An 8,690-nucleotide genomic window follows, 5' to 3' on the forward strand; every position below is an offset into this window, starting at 1 on the left:
AATGACTGACTCAGAAATGTAATGAAGTAGAATGCCATATTAACAACAGCAAAGAAATGCACAAGAAAATTAAGGAAATTACTGGAATTAAGAAAACTTCCTCTACAGGATGCATAAGATCAGCAGACAGATCCATACTTAAAGATCCAGATAAAATATTTGAGAGGTGGATTCAGTATATATTGCAGCTTGTTGAAGATAATAGAGGGGAACCCCCAGATATTAAACACCCTAACTCTGGCCCACCTATTACCAGAGAAGAAATAACTAAAGCAATGAAAAGGGTGAAACATGGTAAAGCCACTGGACCTGATGAAATTTCAATGGAAATGATACAAGCCCTAGAGGATCTGGGCATAGATATTCTTTCTGAACTGTTTAATGGCCTATATGAGTCTGATGTATTGCCTGACGATCTCTTGAAATCAGTATTTATAACTCTGCCAAAAATTCCTGGAACTATTGACTGTGAAAATTATAGAACAATCAGTCACATAATAAAGATTTTGTTGAGAATTGTTCCGAGTCAATGAAAAACAAGTTAAGGCCAGAAACTTCTAACCAGCAATATGGGTTTATTGAAGATAGAGGAACTAGGAACACAATTTTCTTACTATGAATGCTTTCAGAAAGGGCAATTGAATATCAAAATGATGTCTTTTTATTGATTTCACTGAAGCATTCGACAAAGTGCAACATGAAAAATTATTTCAAATTCTCACTAAACTAAACATTGACAGTGTTGTAGCATGGATGAAATCACCGGAGAGACAGAGTCACTGGTAGATACAAAGCAGCTTCTTTATTCGACACAAGGTACAGCAGGCATCTTACGGATGGAGACGCTTTCCGCAGAAAGGTCTTCTAGCTCAATGTGGGCTCGACATTTATTTGCTAAACACAAAGGCAATCGCTACTTAAAAAGTTGTAGACAATGCTTCCTATTGAAGCTACATACAAATTATCACACCATCCTTTCCTTCCGACGCCAACATGTCTGGGTTGGTATCCACAGCCTTTAGTTCAATCCACAATACATTTATTTGGCATTTTACATGCTAACATAGAAGACAATTAATATTTATAATGTATAGGTAATACTGTCTTTGAAACTACAGCATTAGGTCAAACTACGGCGCCAGAAACATCTGGTATTCGCACCTTTTTAGGAAGCCCATTGTGGTGGACTCAATCCACAATACTTTGTCAAATAGAAGTCTGGTGGCCAAAGTCATTTAGGTGTAAACAAATCACCTACCCAAAAAACTCACTCTAACAGACAGAAGGGACCAACAACTGCTTCAAAATTTATATTGGAATCAAACGGCGGCGGTAAAAATTGATGATAATATAAGCAGTTGGACTGAAATTCAAAGAGGAGTTAGACAAGGATGCGATGCCTCACCGGAATTATTTAATATCTATAGTGAAATGATTCCCAGAGAAATAGAAGACCTAGATGGGATAAAAATTGGAGGTGTTAACATCAACAATATAAGATATGCAGACGATACCACCCTAATAGCAAGTGCTGCAGAAGATCTACAAATCCTCCTAGACAAAGTAGTACAAACAAGTGCAGATTTTGGTCCAACCATCAACTGTAAAAAAAACAAATGTATGGTAATATCAAAATAGCAGGATACTCCCAACTGCCAATTGTACATCGGTTACCAAGAGATTGAGCAAAAGACCAGCTTTAATTACCTTGGTAGCGTTATATCACAAGATGCTAGAAGTAAAGTAGAAATGAAAAGAAGAATTGCCATTGTCAAAACCAACTTCCAAAAAATGAAACAACACACATAAAAGTTGCTGGTGAATGCAGCAGGAAGAGATGCTGCCTGGTCTGCTGTGTTCACCAGCAACTTTTATGTGTGTTGCTTGAAATTCCAGCATTTGCAGATTTCCTTGTGTTTGCATTCCAAAAAATGAAACCCATTTTTACCAACAGGCACATTTCTATGACAACAAGGCTTAGGCTACTAAAATGTTACACCTGGTCAATCTTGCTGTATGCTTCCGAAACATGGACTATAACATCAGAACTCCAAAGAAACTTGGAAGCAACAGAAATATAGTTTCTTAAAAGAATGCTGAAAATATCATATAGAGATAGGGTAACTAATGAGACAGTACTCCAATGTTCCCATATAAAAAGATCTTTAATGAAACATTAAATGAAAGGAAACTTAAATTCCTGGGCCATGTCATCAGAAAGGGAAAAATAGAATGCCTTACATTACAAGGCCGTATGCCTGGGAAACGCGGAAGAGGAAGAGGAAGGCAAAGAAGAAAATATATGGACACTGTGAAAGAACTAACAGATCTAAGTGTGAGAGATATCATTGACACTGTGAGGGATCGTTTGATGTGGAGAGCTACGATCGCCCAAGCGTGTTAACGCACAAGGCATATGAAGAAGAAGACGATTCTGATCAGGGAAATTAGAAATGAGTAATAAATCTTGGTTTTGCAAGAGATGCCTACATCCCCCCAAAATTATAAATAAATATAAGAAAATGCATTGTTCTCTTCAGCACTGACTTTGCCTAATTCTCAGATCTATTGATTGCAATCATCTATGAAGTGTGGAAGTCGAGCAACACCAAAAGTAAACACACTGGGGTAGAAGTTTGTTTTTGATCAATACTCACTTTTCTGGCAGGCTGGGATTGTGTTTCATTTCTAGAGCATGGTTCGCTGATTTTATTGGAGCAGAGTTTCAGAAGCAAAGTCTATGATGTAGTCACTGCTTATTGTAAGTTATAAGTTGAACCTTTAGATTCTGTAAACATTGAAGTTGTGTAGACAGGAATGCCTATGTTGGATATATCCCATGATTTTTCTAACAGTATTCATTATTTATTTAAGTTCTGACTCAGGAGAAATTGATTAGGGTACAATTACTAGGTACTCTCCTACTTACAATTTTGTGGTTGTATACAGTGCCTATATAAAGTATTGACCCCACCCCCTTGGAAGTTTTCATGTTTTATTGTTGTACAACATTGAATCACAAAGGAATTAACAGAAAAAAAATTCTTTCATGTCAAAGAGAAAACAGATCTAAATTAATTACAAATATAAAACACAATCTAATTGATTGGGTAAGTATTCACCCCCTTTAATATGACAGAACGAGGCATCACTGGTGCAGCCAAATGGTTTTAGAAGTCTTTAGCTAAATGGAGATCACCTGTGTGTAGTTGAGGTGTTTCAATTGATTGTAGTAAAAATACCTCTGTATGAGGAAAGTCCAACTGCTGGTGAGTCAGTATCCTGGCAAAAACTACACTATGAAGACAAAAGAACACTCTGAGCAACTCTTTGAAAAGGTTATAGAAAAGCATGAGTTAGGAGATGGATACAGAAAATTTTCCAAGTCATTGAATAGCCCTTGGAGGAGAGTTAAGTCGATCATTAAGAAATGGAAATAATATGGTACAGATGTAAATCTGCCTAGATCAGGCTATCCTCAAAAACTGAGTTACTGTGTAAGAAGGGGACTAGTGAGGGAAACCATTAAGAGACCTATGACAACTCTGCAGAAGTTACATGCTTCAGTGGCTGAGATAGGAGTGTATATATAACAACATTTGGCTGGGTGCTTCACCAGTCACAGCTTTATGGGAGAGTGGCCAAGAGAAAGAAACTGTTGGGGGTGGGGGGAACTCACATGAAATCTTGACTGGAGTTTGCCAGAAGGCATGTGGGAGACTGTGAAGTCAGCTGGAAGAAGGTTCTATGGTCTGATGAAACCAAAATTGAGCTTTTTGGCCATCAGACTAAACACTATGTTTGGTGTAAGCTAAACACTGCACAGCATCAAAAATACACCATCCCTACTGCGAAGCATGGTGGTGGCTGCCTCATGCTGTAGGGATGCTTCACTGCAGCAGGTCCTGAAGGCTTGTGAAGGTAGAGAGTGAAATGAATGCAGAAAAATACTGGGAAGTCCTTGAGGAAAAGCTGATACTGTCTGCAAGAGAATTGTGGCTTGGGAGAAGATTTGTTTTCCAGTAAGGCAATAACCCCCAAACATAAAGCCTAAACTATGCAGGAATGACTTAAAAACAACAAAGTTAATGTCCTGGAGAAGTCAAATCGGTGTCCAGACTCCAATTGACAATTTGTGGCTGGACTTGAAAAGGGCTGTTCACTCACAATCCCCATGCAATCTGACAGAGTTTGAGCAGTATTGCAAAGAAGAATGGGGGAGAAAATTGCAATGTCCAGATTTGCAAAGCTGATCGAGACCTATCCACACAGACTCAAGGCCGTAATTGCTGTCAAAGGTGCATCTACTAAATACTGACTTGAAGGGGGTGAGTAATGCTTTCCATTAGTTTGTGTTTAATAATTGTAATAAATTTAGACCAATTTGTAGAAATGTTTTTTCTTTTGACATAAAAGAATCTTTTCTGTTGATCAGCGTCAAAAAAGCCAAATTAAATCCACTGTGATTCAATGTTGTAAAACAATAAAACATGAAAACTTCCAAGAGGGGTGAATACTTTTTATAGGCACTGTATTAATCTCAACTATTTTATCTGACTAGTTACAGATGCAGCAATCTGAAAAGATAGCTTAATTCCATCCTGGTTTTGAATTCTGCAAATACAAAAGAAAGTATTAGAAGGGACACTATGAGACCATAAGACAAAGGAGCAGAATTAGGCCATCTGGCCCATCAAGTCTGCTCCACCATTCAATCATGGCTGATCCTTTTTTATCTCTTCCTAAACCCCAGCTCCCGCCCTTTTCCCTGTAACCTTTGATGCTGTTTCCAATCAAGAACCTATCAATCTCTGCCTTAAATACACCCAACAACCTGGCCTCCAGAAATGCATGTGGCAACAAATTTCAGAAATTCACCACCCTTTGGCTAAAGAAATTTCTCCGCATTACTGTTTTGAAAGGGCGCCCCTCTATCCTGAGGCTGTGCCCTCTTGTCCTAGACTCTCCCACCATGGGAAACATCCTTTCTACATCTACTCTGTCTAAGCCTTTCAATGTTCAAAAGGTTTCAATGAGATCCCCCCTCATCCTTCTGAATTCCAGTGAATACCGACCCAGAGCCATCAAACATTCCTTGTATAATAACCCTTTCATTCCTGGAATCATCCTTGTGAACCCTCCTCTGTACCTTGTCCAATGCCAGCACATCTTTTCTAAGATGAGGGGCCCAGAACTGTTCATAGTACTCAAGGTGAGGCCTCACCAGTGCCTTATAAAGCCTCAATATCAAATCATTGCTCTTGTATTCTAGTCCTCTTGAAATGAATGCTAACATGGCATTTGCCTTCCTCACCATCGACTCGATCTGCAAGTTAAACTTCAGGGTGTTCTGCACAAGGACTCCCAAGTCCCTCAGCATCTCAGATTCCTAGATTTTCTCCCCATTTAGAAAATAGTCTGCATATTTATTTCTACTACCAAAGTGCATTTTCCAACATTGTATTTTCATTTGTCACTTTCTTGCCCATTCTCCAAATCTGTGCAAGTCCTTCTGCATCCTACCTGTTTCCTCAACACTAGCTGCCCCTCCACCAATCGTTGTATCGTCTGCAAACTTCGCAACAAAGCCACCTATTCCATCATCTAAATTATAAAAAGAAGTGGTCCCAACATCGACCCCTGCGGAACACCACAAGTCACTGGCAGCCAACCAGAAAAGGTCCCATTTATTCCCACTCGCTACCTCCTACCAATCAGCTAATACTCTAACCATGTCATACCATGGGCTCTTAACTTGGTAAGCAGCCTCATATGTGGCACCTTATCAAAGGTCTTCTGAAAGTCCAAATATGCAACATCCACTACTTCCCCTTTATCTATCCTACTTGTAATCTCCTCAAAGAATTCAAACAGGTTCATCAGGCAGAATTTTCTCTGACTTTTCCATGCTGACTTTGTACTATCTTGTCCTGTGACACCAAGTACTCCATCACCTCATCCTTAGCAATTGACTCTAATGTCTTCCCAACCACTGAGGTCAGGCTAACTGGTCTATAATTTCCTTTCTGCTGTCTTCATCTTTCCTTAAAGAGTGGAGTAAAATTTGTAATTTTCCAGTCCTCTGGCACCAGGACAGAGTCCAATGATTTTTGAAAGATCATTTCTAATTCCACCACAATCTCTAACGCTACCTCTTTCAGAACTTTAGGGTGCAGTTCCTCTGATCTGGGTGACTTATGTACCTTTAGGTCTTTTAGATTTTTGAGCACCTTCTCTCTTGTAACAGAGACTGCACCCACTTATCTTCCTTCATACACTACAACATCAAGTGCTAGTGTCTGCCACAGTGAAGACTGATGCAAAATACTCATTTAGTTCATCATCCATCTCCTTGTGCCCCATTATTATTTCTCCTGCCTCATTTTCCAGCGGTCCTATATCCACTCCCATTTCTCTTTTATTTTTAACATACTTGAAAAAACTTTTACTATTCATGTTGATATTATTTGCTTGCTTGCTTTCATATTTCATCTTTACCCTTCTAATGATGTTTTTAGTTGCTCTCTGTAGGCTTTTAAAAACTTCCCAACCCTCTATCTTCTCACTAATTTTTTCTTCGTTGTATGCCCTTTTGTTTTACTTCTACAATAGCTTTGACTTTCCTTGTCAGCCACAGTTGTACTATTTTACCATTTGAGTGCTTCTTCATTTTTGGAATACAAGTGTCCCGCACCTTCCTCATTTTTCCCAGAAATGCACTCCATTGCCGCTCTGCCAACATCCCCGCCAGCACCTCCTTCCAATTTACTTTGGCCAACTCCCCTCTCATACCACTGTAATTTTCCTTACTCCACTGAAATACTGCTACATCAGACTTTACTTTTTCCTTATCAAATTTCAAGTTGAACACCATCATACTGTGATCACTGGTTTCTAAGGGTTCTTTTACCTTAAGCTCCCTAATCACCTCTGGTTCATTACATAGCTCCCAATCCAGTATAGCTGATCCCCTGGTAGGCTCAATGACAAACTGCTCTAAAAAGCTGTCTCTTAGGCATTCAATAAACTCTCTTGAGATCCTTTACCAACCTGATTTTTCCCAATTGACCTGCATGTTAAAATCTCCCGTGACCACCGTAACATTGCCCTTTTGTTTTGCCTTTTCTATCTCTTGTTGTAACCTGTGGTCCATCTCCCAGCCACTGTTGGGAGGTCTATACATAACTGCCATCAACCCTTTCAGTTTCTTAACTCAACCCACAAGGATTATGATTATGAGGACATGCAGTCCCCTTTTATTGTCATTTAGTAATGCATGCATTAAGAAATGATAAAAACGTTTTTCCAGAATGATATCACGAAAACACATGACAAATCGACTTTAAAAACTAACAAAAAACACATAATTATAACATATAGTTACAACAGTGCAAAGCAATACCATAATTTGATAAGAACAGACTACGGGTACGGTAAAGCCTCCAAGTCTCTCAAAAGTCCCGTCATCTCACGCAGACGGTAACCTCCAGCGCTGCATCCAACCACAGTCCGACTCCGAGTCCGTCTGAAAACTCCGAGCCTCCGACCAGCTCTCCAACACCGATGCACCGAGCACCGTCTCTGCCGAGGGCTTTGACCCCAGCAACAGGCAATATGCAAAGCCGAGGATTTGGGGCCTTTGTCTCTGGAGACTCTCGATCGCACAGTAGCAGTGGCAGCGAAGCAGACGTTTCAGAGGTTTCTCCAGATGTTCCTCTGTGCTTCTCACGGCTGTCTCCATTAAATCCGGATTGTGCACTGCACCCCTAGTTACACATATCGATATTCATTTGGAAGGGCTGCGCGCGCTGCGTCATGCCGCCATCTTCTCCTCCCTCCAACCTAGGACTCAACATCTTCTGATCTTGCGTCACATCTTTTTCCTGATTTGATGCCATTCTTTACCAGTAAAGCCACACCACTCCCTCTGTAGCATAGTGGGAGCTGAATGTCAGTGAAAATGGGTTACAACTGTGTATTTGAATTAACCACAGTACATTGGATATCCTAAGGAGTCCATTCAATATTAGCGTTAATTGTAAATATATATTACTGGGTTTGCTTTCACCATATGTCTAAGAGTAAAGCAGACCCAGTAAATATATTTATAATTTGAATATATTTTGAATTCGGAGAAGGAAGTCTGAGAATTGGAGTGGGAGTGTGGAGGAAGCCATTTTGAATTTTTTGGTTATTTTCATTGGAATTCAGAGAGGCGGGACTGCGCAGATGTGTGATGTCGGGCAGTGAAGCGCGGAAGATTTAAAAGGAACACAGCCTTATACAGTGGGCAGCATCATTTGTGGGCTGCGGAGTGAGCAGGGAGCAGAGTGAAGGCTTAAGGGATTTGGCTCAACAGGCTTGGGCGGAAACGGGCGGGGCAAAGAAGGTTTGGTATTCATTTTTTCCTGTTATTTGAGGAGAGGGGGAAGTATGAGTGTGAGGGCAGCTTATTGTTCTCGGTGTCGGATGTGGGAGGTACTGGAGTCTCCTAGCCTCCTGGACGTCCATATCTGCGCTAAGTGCGCCAAGGTGTAGCTCCTAAGGGACTGCATTAGGGAACAGGAGCTGCAGTTCGATGACCTTCGTCTGGTCAGGGAGAGTGAGGAGTTGATAGAGAGGAGTTACAGGTAGGTGGTCACACCGGGGCTATGGGAGGCAGACAAGTGGGTCATGGTTAGGAGGGGGAA

The sequence above is a fragment of the Mobula birostris genome, chromosome 3, assembly GCF_030028105.1.
Source record: "Mobula birostris isolate sMobBir1 chromosome 3, sMobBir1.hap1, whole genome shotgun sequence".
Lineage (NCBI taxonomy): Eukaryota > Metazoa > Chordata > Chondrichthyes > Myliobatiformes > Myliobatidae > Mobula > Mobula birostris.